The following is a 13,819-nucleotide window of genomic DNA, read 5'->3' on the forward strand; positions in this document are numbered from 1 at the left end:
AAGATGACAGGAAAAGTTAATGCTGAATGTTGGAGGGGATATGGGAAAACTGGGACACTGATACATTGTTGATGGAATTGTGAACACATCCAGCCATTCTGGAGAGCAATTTGGAACTATGCTCAAAAGTTATCAAACTGTGCATACCCTTGATCCAGCAGTGTTACTACTGGGCTTATTTTAGATTTTAAAGAAGGGAAAGGCTCCTGTATGTGCAAGAATGTTTGTGGCAGCCCTGTTTGTAGTGGCCAGAAACTGGAAAATGAATGGATGCCCATCAATTGGAGAATGGCTGGGTAAATTGTGGTATATGAATGTTATAAAATATTATTGTTCTGTAAGAAATTACCAACAGAATGATTTCAGAAAGGCCTGGAGAGATTTACATGAACAGATGCTGAGTGAAATGAGCAGGACCAGGAGATATATACTTCAACAATACTATATGATCAATTCTGATGGACTTGGCCCTCTTCAGCAATGAGATGAACTAAATCAGTTCCAATACAGCAGTAATGAATTGAACCAGCTACATCCAGAAAAAGAACTCTGGGAGATGACTATGAACCACTACATAGAACTCCCAATTCCTCTATTTTTGTCTGCTTGCATTTTTATTTCCTTCACAGGCTATTTGTACACTAGTTCAAAGTCCGATTCTTTTTGTACAGCAAAATAACTGTTTGGACATGTATACATATATTGTATTTAATTTATACTTTAACATATTTAGCATGTATTGGTCAACCTGCCATCTGGGGGAAGAGGGAAAGGGGAAGGAGGTGAAAAATTGGAACAAAAGGTTTGGCAATTGTCAATGCTGTAAAATTACCCATAAACATATAACTTGTAAATAAAAAGCTATTTTAAAAATTGTAACCATTTAGTGAAATAAAAAATATGTTTTTAAAAGCTAGTAATAAAATTTGATGTCAAATATTTTCAAGAAGTAGTGTTGTTTCTACTGCTATTATATCTTTTATGGATCTTGTGCTATGTTAAATAATTTCATGACATTATACTGAAGAAGAGAATTTAGTAAATCTATTTAGGGTATCTATTTAGTTAACACATTTACTTATTAGTATATTGAATATTTGAATTGGATGAAATACTTTTTTTTATCCAAGAAATAATAAGCATAATAAAAATTTGAATTCTCTATACCTTTCAATCAAATTACTATAAAGATATAGTCTCTATGATAAAACAGCTTGTTCTCATAAGGGTAACCTTAATATATACCGAGATTATTTTCCTAAGGATTTAACAGAGGTAGAAAAGTTAACATATCTGTAATTGCCAATGTTTTGCTAGGGCTTTTTCCCCCCAATTCTTGTAGTCATAGCTTTAATATATGTGACTCATGTCACAGAAGATATAATAATTTTTTTCTACTTGTTTTCTTGGGTCCTTCTTCTTGCCAATTATACTCAGTGTTCTTCCTGGATATGTGACCTGAGCTACGTGAGTTACCCAAGGTCAATAATTAGATCAGCAAGATTATCAGAGGCAAATGCAAAAACAGAGTCTGCCACTCCTTTTACAGGAAATTCAGTTTTCACCTTAAATAGTCTTCATCTTCTTGTTTTTTCACAATGCTCTTTGGAACCCTCCACTTTTTAAAAATAATTCCCCTTTATAATAGATCCCTTCCACTTAAATTTTGTCCATCTTGAGTTTTAAAACTTGTCTTCATCTGAAGACGTCATTTTTGTCAATTTTTTTTAAATGGTTGGCTACTGTCTTACCTCCATAATTTCCAAAGCCATTTATTTGGTATACTACTCATTCTGCATTACCACTTGCATAACCTCCTTCTTTCACTGTCACTAAGAAACTTTCCTCCTTTAAAGTTTTGTAATTCAAAATCGTTTGTAGTCTTCTAACCACTCACAGAAGTGGTCACACTCTAAAAATATCCTTCTTTGTCCACCACCTTCTGAACTTATCCTGGATTTCTGAAATTCCTATTTGTGGCTCTGTTGATTATTTATGTAATCATCACTTATCTTCCAGTATATTCAGCATCAATTCTTAATATATAACTATGATAGATCTTTTCTTTGTATTTTTGGTTAGGTTCAGATGCTTCATTTTCTCATTCTGAACTTCAAGTAGTGTGAAAATATGATCAGGCCCTTTTCTCATTGATGGCAAAAGCTATTATAGAAAATACATGGGTCTTTTCCAATTTTTATCTTTTTGCTGCAGTCTTTCAAAGTTTCATTTTGAAATAATATCAATTTGACACGGTTTAACTGATTCTGTCACCAAGCTTTCTACATTTTTTTAATCCCTTTAAGACTTCTTACTCTTTTATGAGGCAAGATTTTTCATATTCTTCTATCATCACAACTTGTAAATTTTACAAATGATAAATAAATTTCTATTTGGCTATTAAATATATTCTGTCTTAAGAGTTTTTAGGTTAATTTTACATATTTAATGTGATGGCTTATTTACAATAATCAAGCTGCAAAAGAAAATGCTGACATAAAGGACTAAAGAGGGACACAGATTATTTCCTATTTTGAAGGCCTCAACAATATTTCTGTATAGATACAAACAGATTTGCAAAGTGTAACTTTAAAAAAAATTCTCCTAAATATGTGATAATTATGATTTTTGCTTCTACTCTTATGCTTTGAGTAGAAATAAAGAAAGTTACACAAATGTGCTGACAAGATACACTTTTATGTTATCTGACTTCAACTTTGTTACCTCACTTATTCCTCATTTTATCCTTTCCTATCTTTCTCTTCAACAAAGCTATTCTAAATTTTTTCTTCTTCTCCAGCTTGCCACAACACTTCCCAGTTTCACTATTCTAATTAAGAACCTTGCCTTTTACTTTATTGAGAAATTTGGAGACATTAAATATAAGTTTCTTCTTATCCCCTTTCCTTCATCTCAAAACCTTATGATAGCATTTATTCTTCCTTTTCTCTAGTTTCTAATAGTGAATTAGACATTTGTGCCAATATAAACTGTTCAAAATGTACACCCATTCCTAGCTAGATAAATTGCAAGATTACACACAGAGAAAATTGAAATACAGATTGAAAGGTAACTTATTTATTAACAACTTACTGTATTCTAAAATCTGTGCTAAATGTTTTTATATAAGCAACTAAGTTTTTATATAAACAACTAAATAAGACAATTCTTCCCAACAAAGAGCTTATAGCCTAATTGGGCAAAGAATGCATCCAAATGGAAACTGGAAAACAAGGTTGGGTATGTTACTAGTGATCTCTTAATTATCAAACCTAATGGTCTTTTTATCAATTTTCATCCTTCTACCTACATGTTTAACTTTACTCAGTTAATCATCCACTCCTATTAAAGACCTACTACTCTAAAAACCTATCTTTTGGAGATTTTCATTAAACTAATTTTATGATGTTCTCCTCTATTCAAGCACTCATTACTTCTCATTTAAATTATTGCACTCCAATTTTTTTACATCTTCTAGTTATATATATTTCACCCCAAGAATTGTTCCTTATACTTAGATCTACCCATTTGATTCATCTCCTTAAATGACCTCTTGAGGTTGCCCATATCCTCCAGATAGAATAAAATATAAAATCTTCTATGTAGCTTTTAACACCTTAAACAACTTGACTATAATCCATATTCCCCATCTTGGTATACCTGATTTTCAGTTTCACACTATGTAGTTCAGCCAAACTAGCCTTTTATATATTTGTCACAGAGGATCATCCATCTCCTGTATAAATACCTTTGCCTTGGCTGTCCCCCATGGCAGGAAGCATGACCTCTTCAACTATATCTAATAGCATCACTCTTTTACTTTGAAATACAGCTCAAGGGCCACCTTGTTCACTGATCTAGTCAAGTAAATTGTTCATAAGTCGGACTACTGAGAAGTCAATGTGAGTTCAGGGCACATTGCAGTGAGGATCAAGTCTGCAGGTCGTTTTCCTCTGTCAAGCTGTTTAAATTACTTGAAAAAATACTTGCCCCCTGCTTTACTTGATGTAAATAATAGCATTGGTCCCTTGATAATATGCATTTATTGTAAATTCCAGAATCACATATGACTATATTCTTACTATTAATAAAAAAAATGGGTATTTGATGAAAGAATAATGATTTAGGGGGAAGGCAGTTTTTGTTCTTATGTAAAAAACTTCATCTAATCCACTTTAAATGGTTGGAACTTAACTTTCAAAATTGTATCTAGAGCAACAATTCTCAAAAAAGTGTTTTCCTGAGGACCCTTAGAAACTCACAAAATCTTTTCGGAGTGTCCAAAATGTCATATTAAAACTACTTTCATAATAATGAGATATTTTCATTTCTCATAGAATAAATATCAGATAAATATAACCTAGAATTAAAAAAAAAATTCTTTGTAATCCTTGACAAGTGCTATTCTGGGGAAAAAAAAAATGTGATTCTCCTTATTCTAGCTCATTTAAAAGTTAGCGATTCTTATCATGATGAAATTTGTTACTAGGTACTTGAACTCCTAAGGTAGCACTATAAGTCAATTTCATTAAATTCTCGTCTCAATGAAAGTAAATGATTTGTATTATCCATATAGTAAGCTCAGTTGCAAAATTATTTCTGAGCTTTTTCTTCTTCAGAATTTGCTTTATGATAGCTTTTTTAAAAAGTTGTTTTTAATGTACCCAGGATGAAATATAGGGGCTAGTCAATACACTTGTCTCACGATGGCATGGAAGCTTTGATCTGGGTTGTTTGTCCCTACCTTAAGTAACCTAGTAGTCCCGTATTTTCCAAGCTAACCAAAATAACGCTTAAAAGCTGAACAGCATTAGTCCATTGCAGTTTAGAGGTATCGAATTTAAGAGACTCATCAACCTCCTCAGAAGCAGAGACCACAAACTTTTCCAACAAATCTGGTCAAACCACAGCAATGAAGTGGAATATTATTGTGCCATAAGAAATGTTAAAAAAGACGAAGTTTTGTAGAAAGCTGGGAACACTTATAATAAATTATATAAAGAAACTAAAACCACCTGAACAACTTATAATAGCAACAACATTATACAGATATACAATTTAAAAAGACTTAAGAACTGTGCTGAGGAAAATCAGCAATCATAATCCTTAAGGACTTATTTCTAAATTTTTTAATCATCATCAATTTTTTAGGTTTTAAAAAAGAAAACAAATAAATAAAAAATCACTTTATCTGATTATTACTAGTGTGTAACTTCTCAATATATTAATATAAATGATAATTAATTGTGCTTAACAACAAAAAAGAATTACATTTTTATTCATATTAGTAATGAACTTTATTCTAGTTATGCTAGAGTATTGTGAAGATCATACTTCTCATTTAAATTTTTAATATTTTAATATTTAAAGAACAAGATCACAAAACTTCCATACCTATGCACTATTTCAATCTCATTTGTGATCTCCTATAAATTCAACCCATGGGTTAGCCTAACACGTTAGAGACCTTCCTTACTTTTTTTTTTTTTTTCCTATCTTGAAGATACAGTGGAAAAATAGTATTTTCACTTGTCATGTCTTCTTCACAACATATGATCACTCCATCTCATTACTACCATCTTTCACTAATGGCATCTTTTAAATCCTAAAAGAAACTATTTATTTGTTCTGAAGAAAAAAAAATCTGATTATTTGGGATTTTTATTCCCTAAAACTCGTTTTGCCTTTTAGACTCATCCAGATAAATTCTGTTTGCTCGCCAGCAATAATTTGTGAATCATTTCTTTGATTGAAGATTTTCTTATTGATATTTATATTTCATTCAATCAGGTTTTTGAATCATTAGTAGGAAGATATCAAGATCCTCCAGATGTTCCATTTTGTAGATGAAGCTAAATGCATTATGGAATATCACAGATAATCATGCCTCATTCTCTCTTTCTCTCTCTCAAGATATATGTACATATGCTATATATGAATATACACTATATAAAATTATAAAATGGAGTGTGAAAAGACACTTTCATTACTCTGAACACTAGCTCTAATACATATATCACATTAATATCTTCCACAGTAAAATAATTTTCATTTACCAACAGAAGTCAAGAACAATGCTGATGGTTTACATCTTTTCAGTTGAATATATAAACACCCTTATTTGTGTATTCTTTTCAGAACTTTCAAGTCCTGATGATTGAGCAATTAATGTCCTCCATACTGATAAAATAGTGGTCCATTCTAACTCTCATTATCCTAGTACTTCACTAGAATCATAGTCTCCTCTTCACTCCTCCAAACCCAACCCACTAATTTCCACAGTTAAACAATTTTCTTTGAGCCAACTAGAATCCCTAATCCACTCTTAGGGAATAATTTCTATCCATATTTTTTTTTCCAAAGACACTTCTACCATCTTCAAACTTTAGATGACAATTGACTTTTATTTTAACTCCCTTTACATTCAGCTATCTCTGATCTGTTAAAACTAATACATGAAAATTCAATATTCTGTAGTTCCCTTGTTAATAGTTAACAATGTTTAGCATCACTGGATCAAGGCACGAAATTGATCTTATTTCAGCAAAGCAAGTGTGCCCATCTGAAGTCATTATTGTAAACTTTTCAATCAAAAACTTACAGAATGGGTATGAAACATACAAATAATTTTTTAAACTATTTTATTATTGTTGAGCAACTAGGTGGTACAGTGGATGTAATACTAGGTCAGTTGCTTGTCCAATTCATTGATCTCCTCTTTCTCTATTTTATTCATGTAGCTATTTAGAGATACAAGATTTTTCCTAAGAATGGCTTTCACAGCATCCCATATGTTTTGGTATGCTGTCTCATCATTGTCATTCTCTTGGATGAAGCTATGGATAGTTTCTGTGATTTGTTGTTTGACCCACTCATTCTTTAGAATTAGATTTTTTGATATCTAATGTGTTTTTTGCCTATCTTTCCCAACCCCTTTATTGAATATATTTTTTACTGCATTGTGGTCTGAAAAGGAAACATTTACACTTTCTGCTTTTTGCATATAATTTGAGGTTTTAATGCTCTAACATATGATCAGTTTTTATATAGATGCCATGTATTGCTTAGAAAAAAAAAGGGTACATTCCTTTCTGCACTATTCAATATTCTACATTTATCTATCATTTGTAGATTTTCTAGGATTCTATTAACCTCCCTAGTTTCTTTCTTGTTTACTTTGTGTTTAGATTTGTTTGATTTTTGAGAAGGGAAGGTTGCTGTCTATTTTTCCCTGTTACTGGCTTAATACATTCTCTAGGAATTTGGATGCTCTACCACTTAGTGCATATACATTTAGTGACATTACTACTTTATTAGTTATGGTATCCTTTAGCAAAATGTACTTCCCTTCCTTTTCTCTTTTAATTAGATCTATTTTTACTTTACTTTATCTGACGTCAGAGTGATTATCTTTGTTTTTTTTTCCCTTTTTTTTTGCTTCCACTGAAGCATAATAAATTCTGCTCCAGCCTTTTACCATTATTCTGTTTGCATCTCTCTGTTTCAAAATTCTGTTTTTTGTAACAAAAGTTATTATAGGACTCTGTTTTTTAATTCACTATGCTATTCACTTTTATTTATGGGAGGATTCATATCATTTTAATTTCACAATTATTGTTACCACCTCTGTATTTTCTCTATCCTATTTTTTCCTTGTATATTTTTTGTTCTCTCTTTCCATCCTGTTCCTTATTAATAGTTTTGTTTTTAACCCAACCCATCCACTATAGGCAGTACCTTCTATCGCCCTACTCCCCTTGCCTTACCCCATTTTCCTATTGTTTCTGCTCTTCCTTCTATCCACCCCCTCCCTTGTTTTTCCTCTTTCTCTTTCTACTTCTTTATAGAGTCAGATAAAATTCTATGCTGTGCTGAATGATTAAGTGATTCCCTCTTTGAGCCAAAACTTATGATATCAAGTTTCAGATTATGCTCATCCTCCACCCTTTTTTTCCATTATTGTAATACATCTTTTTTATGTGATCTAATTTATTTATCCCATTATAATTCTCCTTTCTTCATCATTTAGTACATGTTGCAGCCCTTAATGACTTCTTCTTTGACCTCATTACATCACAGTCCATTCACAACCTCAGCATCCATCCATGTGATACCCTGCCACCCCTTCATTTGTCCCAAGAACAGATACATTTCTCAAGAGATATAATTTTCCCACCTGGTTTAATCTTTAAGCTATGCATTTTCCCCCTTGTTTACCTTTTTATGCTTCTTTTAAATCCTATTTGAAGATCTTTTTTTGTTTAATTTTGTTATTATTTTTTAATAGAAATAATTTAAAGTCTTTTACTTCATTGAAGATCTATTTCCTATCCTGAAAGATAAAAGATCAGTGTTGCTAGGTAGTTAATTCTTAGTTGTAAGTCCAGGGTCTTTGCCTTCCAGAATATTCCTGGGTCTCTGATACTTTATTTAGTCACTCCCAGATCCTGTATAATCCTGACTGTGCTTCTTAATTATTGATTTTATTTTTGGTCTGGTTGCTTGCAATATTTTTTTCCCCTTAAGATTGTAATTCTGGAGTTTTGCAAAAATCTTTTTTTTTTTTTGTAGGACGTTTTCCAGACATAATGGATTCTTTCTATGAATATTTACCCCTATGTTTCTAGAATATAGGGCAGTTTTCCTTAATGAAAGCTTGAAGAATGCTATTAAGGCTCTTTTTTTCCTTTTTTTTTTTTTTTTTTTTTTTTGGTCATGGTCTTTCAGGTACACTACTAATTTTATATTGTCTATCCTGGATCTATTTTCTAGATTGGCTGCTTTTCCAGTGAAGTATTTTACCTTTTTTTTTTTTTTCTATTTTTTCATGATTTTAGTTTGTTTGACTGATTCTTGATATCTCATAGAATCATTTGCTCCCATTTACCCTGTTTTAGTTTTTAATATATGATTTTCTTAGTTGTTGTATCTCTTTTTCTGCTTGATTAATTGTACTTTTCAAGGTAGTGTTGTCTTCCATGCATTTTTGTTTGTTTGTTTGCATTTGGTCAATTGTATTTTTAAGAAATTGCCTTCCTTTTCTAAATTGTTGACTGTGTCTTGCATAACTCATTTCTTTTCTCATTTTTCTTCTACCCCTCTTATTTTTCTTTTAATGTCTTTTTATGAGCACTTCCAAGAAGCCTTTTTTGGACTTGAAATGTTAGAAAGTGTTAAGTGTCTGAAATCAGATTTGAATTCAGGTTCTTCTGACTACAGGACTGGGATTCTACCTACTGCACCACTAGCTGCCCTAGTGTTGACATTTTGTTTCGTCTTTGTTATTGTTTTGGTCTTCCCTGTTGCCATAGTAGCTTTGTATAATTAAGGTTCTTTTCTGTTTCTTGCTCATTTTGTTTCCTTGTCTTTTTGAGTTCCTTTTTTCACTTTTATGGTTGAATTTTACTCCTGGTATAAAGGCAGTGCTACCACAAGCTTCTTCTGTGACTCTGAGCATGTTCTTGAACATAAGGGTCCCTTGTGTTTTCAAGGGGTATCTTTATCTGCTCTTTCCAGGAAACAGGCAGGTTTCCCTGAATTTGCCTTTTGAGCTGAGTAATAGGGGCTGCTTCTCTGATGTGCTCCTCTACTAAGCCATGCCCAAGCTTTTTAGTTGCTGATCTTCTATGTTTAAGATCCTCTGACTGGTTTTTCCAGACTTCATCTGAACTGGGCTGACCACTCTTTTTAAACCTATGACATTGATCTTTCTTGAAGTCCTACCAATCTATTTTGAGCTGGAGAATGTTTTATTTTTGTTAGACTATCTTCAGAAGTTTGATTTTGTGTGTTTTTTGAGGGAAACTGGAAAAGTTTAAGCAGCTTCCTAGCTTCAGTCTGCCATCTTGGTTGCTAAAATAACTTTGGAATGAGTTCAGAAAACAAAACTAATTTATAGTCTTTTGTATCCAAATGCATTAGTTCTGGGCGCCAGTGCTTTTTGATGAAAGAACATTCTATATATAGGCAGACCAAGAGCTGTTGTCATATGCAATCTCTAACAGATGAATGATTTTACCTTTATTAAATTCATCTGTTGGTCAAGCATTTTTGGAGGTCATATGGTAAATAAAAACATCAACAAGGGATGAGAGAAAGAGGCCATGATTTGGCAAAGAAGGAAGGGATAGAATTCAGAACAGATATATTGCTAAAGTGGCAAATATAGAGGCATATGGTTTTGATACTAACCAAGACATCACAGCATCACCAAATTCTAGAGTTAGAAGGGCTTTCAGTGGCAATGTAGTTCAGCCCAAGAAAATTAAAGAATCTTCAATTATACTGTAACCAAGAAATGTTCATATAGCCTTTGCTTGAAGATCTACAAGGATGGGTGAGACACCATTTCTTGAGACAGTTTATTCTACTTTGGACAATTTGAATTTTCAGGAAGTTTTTCCTAACATCAAACATTAATTGTCTTCTTTGAAATTTCTACCTGTTGTGCCAGCTTTTGACAAAAAGAAGGTTAACCCCTCCTCTAAATGACATATTTTCAAGTGCTTGAAGACACCTATTATGTCCCCATTTAATATTACTTCTCCCAGGTAAGGATTTCCAGTTTTTTCAATCAAACCTCCTGTGTCATGAACTTTAACCCATTTACTTTCCTTGATATGTTCTGTTTTAACACTCTTCAGGTTATTATTGCTCTTAAACTGAAAACAGTATTACAAATGAAGTTTTACTAAGATTTGGTAAAGTAGGAATACTACCATCATATCCCTGGAAGTTATACTCCTCTTAAGGATTCAATTATCTTTTTGGCTTCTTACCTGACATGGGCAATATATTATTCTAGAAATTCACTAACATATGAAGACCTTTTCCAGAACAAATATTATTTAACAAAAATATTCCCATATTTTATTTAGGAATGTTTTTGGTAATGGGATGAAATATTATACATTTATTTTCATTGAATTTAGTCTTTTTAGATTCACTTCAATGTCTCTATATACTCATGCATATATGCATATATGATGCATGTGATATTATTGTCACCTATATAACATGTGGCAGAACCTATCTTCCATCCCAAGTTCTTTGATTCAAAAATTAGAGCTAATGTCGTTGTACCTCTTTTATTATACTTTCAGTTTATCTATCTTCTTTTCATATGTGATGACTACAGTTAATATCCTGACATAAAAAATGGTCCTTTCAGTAATCACATTCAGTTATCACAGGAAGAATATTGATGATATAAGTGAGGAGTGTAGTATGGTCTCAGAGATCATGTATTTATTTGTATGCATATATTTATATATACACATTTGCACATATGCAACTACATATATACATATATGTATATATGTATACACACACACACACATATATATATATACAGACATACATTCCACATATGCAAATATATCAATACATAAATACATATTCAACTCTGGACATTCAAAAGAAGACAGTAGGGAGGTAAAGAAGAATTCATGAGACATTTTAAAGAAAAAGACAAATGAGAAAGATAGGAAGAAAAAAGTTGGAAATTGTTTATGATGTGTTATCAATAATAGTTATTTTAATTATGTCAATTGAAGGAAATTAGCATGTTAAGAGAAAGGAAACAGACAATAGAATATTTCTAAATAACTTGTCAGTGAATGAAACAAAGGCACCAAAGCATTTCAGAGATGACAGATGCTAAACTTTATTAGAATCTCTAAAAAGATTTGGAAAAATCTATGTCTCTGGGAAGAAAATTAAATTATTATTTTAATGCATGTACACAAATTGGAATTTTGAAATTAAGGAAGACTCATAGATTCTTTTTTATAGGTATTTATATGTATATTCATATCTTCTATCCAAATAAACACTTATGGAGTATGGTTCTGTTAACTACTGTATTTTAAGTTAGAGGAAAGCATGATTGTTTATATAATCAGGCTAAAGTGTTTCAAGTAAATTGTGCTTTTGATAAAAGATAATGGCAGCAAGTGCAATTATCTCATTTTGCAAACCACTCCAAATAACAGTTAACATCATTTCCAATAAAAGTAGAAAAAGAATTAATAAAATAGAATCATCTCCTCAAGCAAAAGTTAGAAATTAAGGCCCTTGGGATGGAAAAGCTGTGTCAATTATGAGTTGATGCTATTAGTCCTTAGCTTTGGGCATTGCACCACAAGCTTGGGAACTTTGCTATCTCTATCTCTATCAATATTTTATTGCAAATGCCCTCAAAGCTAGTTACTATTTATAATCAGGTTTGTGCATGTTCTGTCTGTAGCACACAATTAAGCAGTAGAAATTTTCTGCCAATCCAACATAGAAACAAAAGGTCAAATTGCGGTCTGTAAGTTGTGGCTGTAGCTTGAATGTTATCTTTGACTAGTGAAAAGTAGAACACCACCTTTACTTCAATATCAGGATGAAATCATTGGCAAAAATCAAAACAAGATTTCTATAAAATTTATTTTATATTTTAAAGAAATAGTTATGCTATTTTAATTTACACACAATATGCTAAGTGCAAAGAATTAGATTTTAGAATTAGAGCACTGGAATTTAAATTATGCCTGAATCATGGATATAAGGACTTCAGAAGTCTTACAGGTTTTACAATTGAGGAAAAACCAATGACCAAGAAATATAAGTGAAGTTATACCTTTAGCAAGGATCAGAGTTGGAATTTGGTCCCATTTTTCTGACTCCTGAGCTAATGTTTAATTTTCCCACTGCATTGCTCATCTTCTAAGACTTTAGGCAAGTCACTTAACACCTCTTGCTCCATTTCCTTATCGGTAAAAAGTAGTTGAATTTAATGAACTTTAAAATCCCTTCTATTTTTATGTAAAAACATACAAATGTATGTATGTGTGTATATACAAATATGTATAGAGGTGTGTATATATGTATCTTTACAACACATTTGCATGTGTATATAATTTCAGTCTCCACTGAGAGTCCTTCACTTCTCTATTAAGAGGTAGGTATCATGTTTCATCATCAACCCTATGAAATAATAATAACCATGGGTTTGATGATCAAGTCTTACAAAGATTTTTATCTTCAAAATACTGTTTCGTATTTTGTTTCTAGACTGACTTAGCATTAGTTCATATGTTTTCCCAAGTTTCTCTAAAACCATATCTTACATCATTTTATAGCACAATGTTATTTTATTCAAATTCATGTGCAATAATATAGTCAGCCATTCACCAAATGACTAATACCTCTCATTTTTCAATTATATGCCACCTTAAAAAGACTTGCTTTATTTTTGTACACTCTTAGTTAAAAATCATTTTGCTTAGAACAAGTTCCTCCCTTAATCAGTTCCTCTTCATATTTAATAATGCATTTTTCTTCTCATTTTCCTTTTATTTTCTATTGAGGCAAAAGTATTTTTATGCCCAAGATCTCTCTTCAGCCAATTCAAAAAGATGTGTTCAAGTGCCACCTGTTTCATGCTTCTTGTTATATAGTTTTCTACTTGCATACCATGATTACATGAGATAATTTCCTCCCATAATTCCATTCCTTCCCCATATACCCTCTCTTTCCATTGTTCTTATAACATTTTCAGGACATAGCCGAATGACTCTAAAGATCTGTATCCAATGATAACTTTTCTATGACTTCTGGTCCTGATAGAATTCTGTAGGAACATATGTATTAGCTCTCTATGTTGGAATGTATGATATTAATTTTGCTTAATTATTTAATACTGTCACTTCTGTTAACTTTTATGTCTCTCATGCCTGCTTTGTTTTAATTTCAAAATTCTATTCCACTTTGGTTTTATCATTAGGCATATTTGGAATTAATTTCTTTCAAATTTCCTGGTAGTCTCTTTTTA

Source organism: Antechinus flavipes, chromosome 1, assembly GCF_016432865.1.
Source record: "Antechinus flavipes isolate AdamAnt ecotype Samford, QLD, Australia chromosome 1, AdamAnt_v2, whole genome shotgun sequence".
In the NCBI taxonomy this organism is placed as follows: domain Eukaryota; kingdom Metazoa; phylum Chordata; class Mammalia; order Dasyuromorphia; family Dasyuridae; genus Antechinus; species Antechinus flavipes.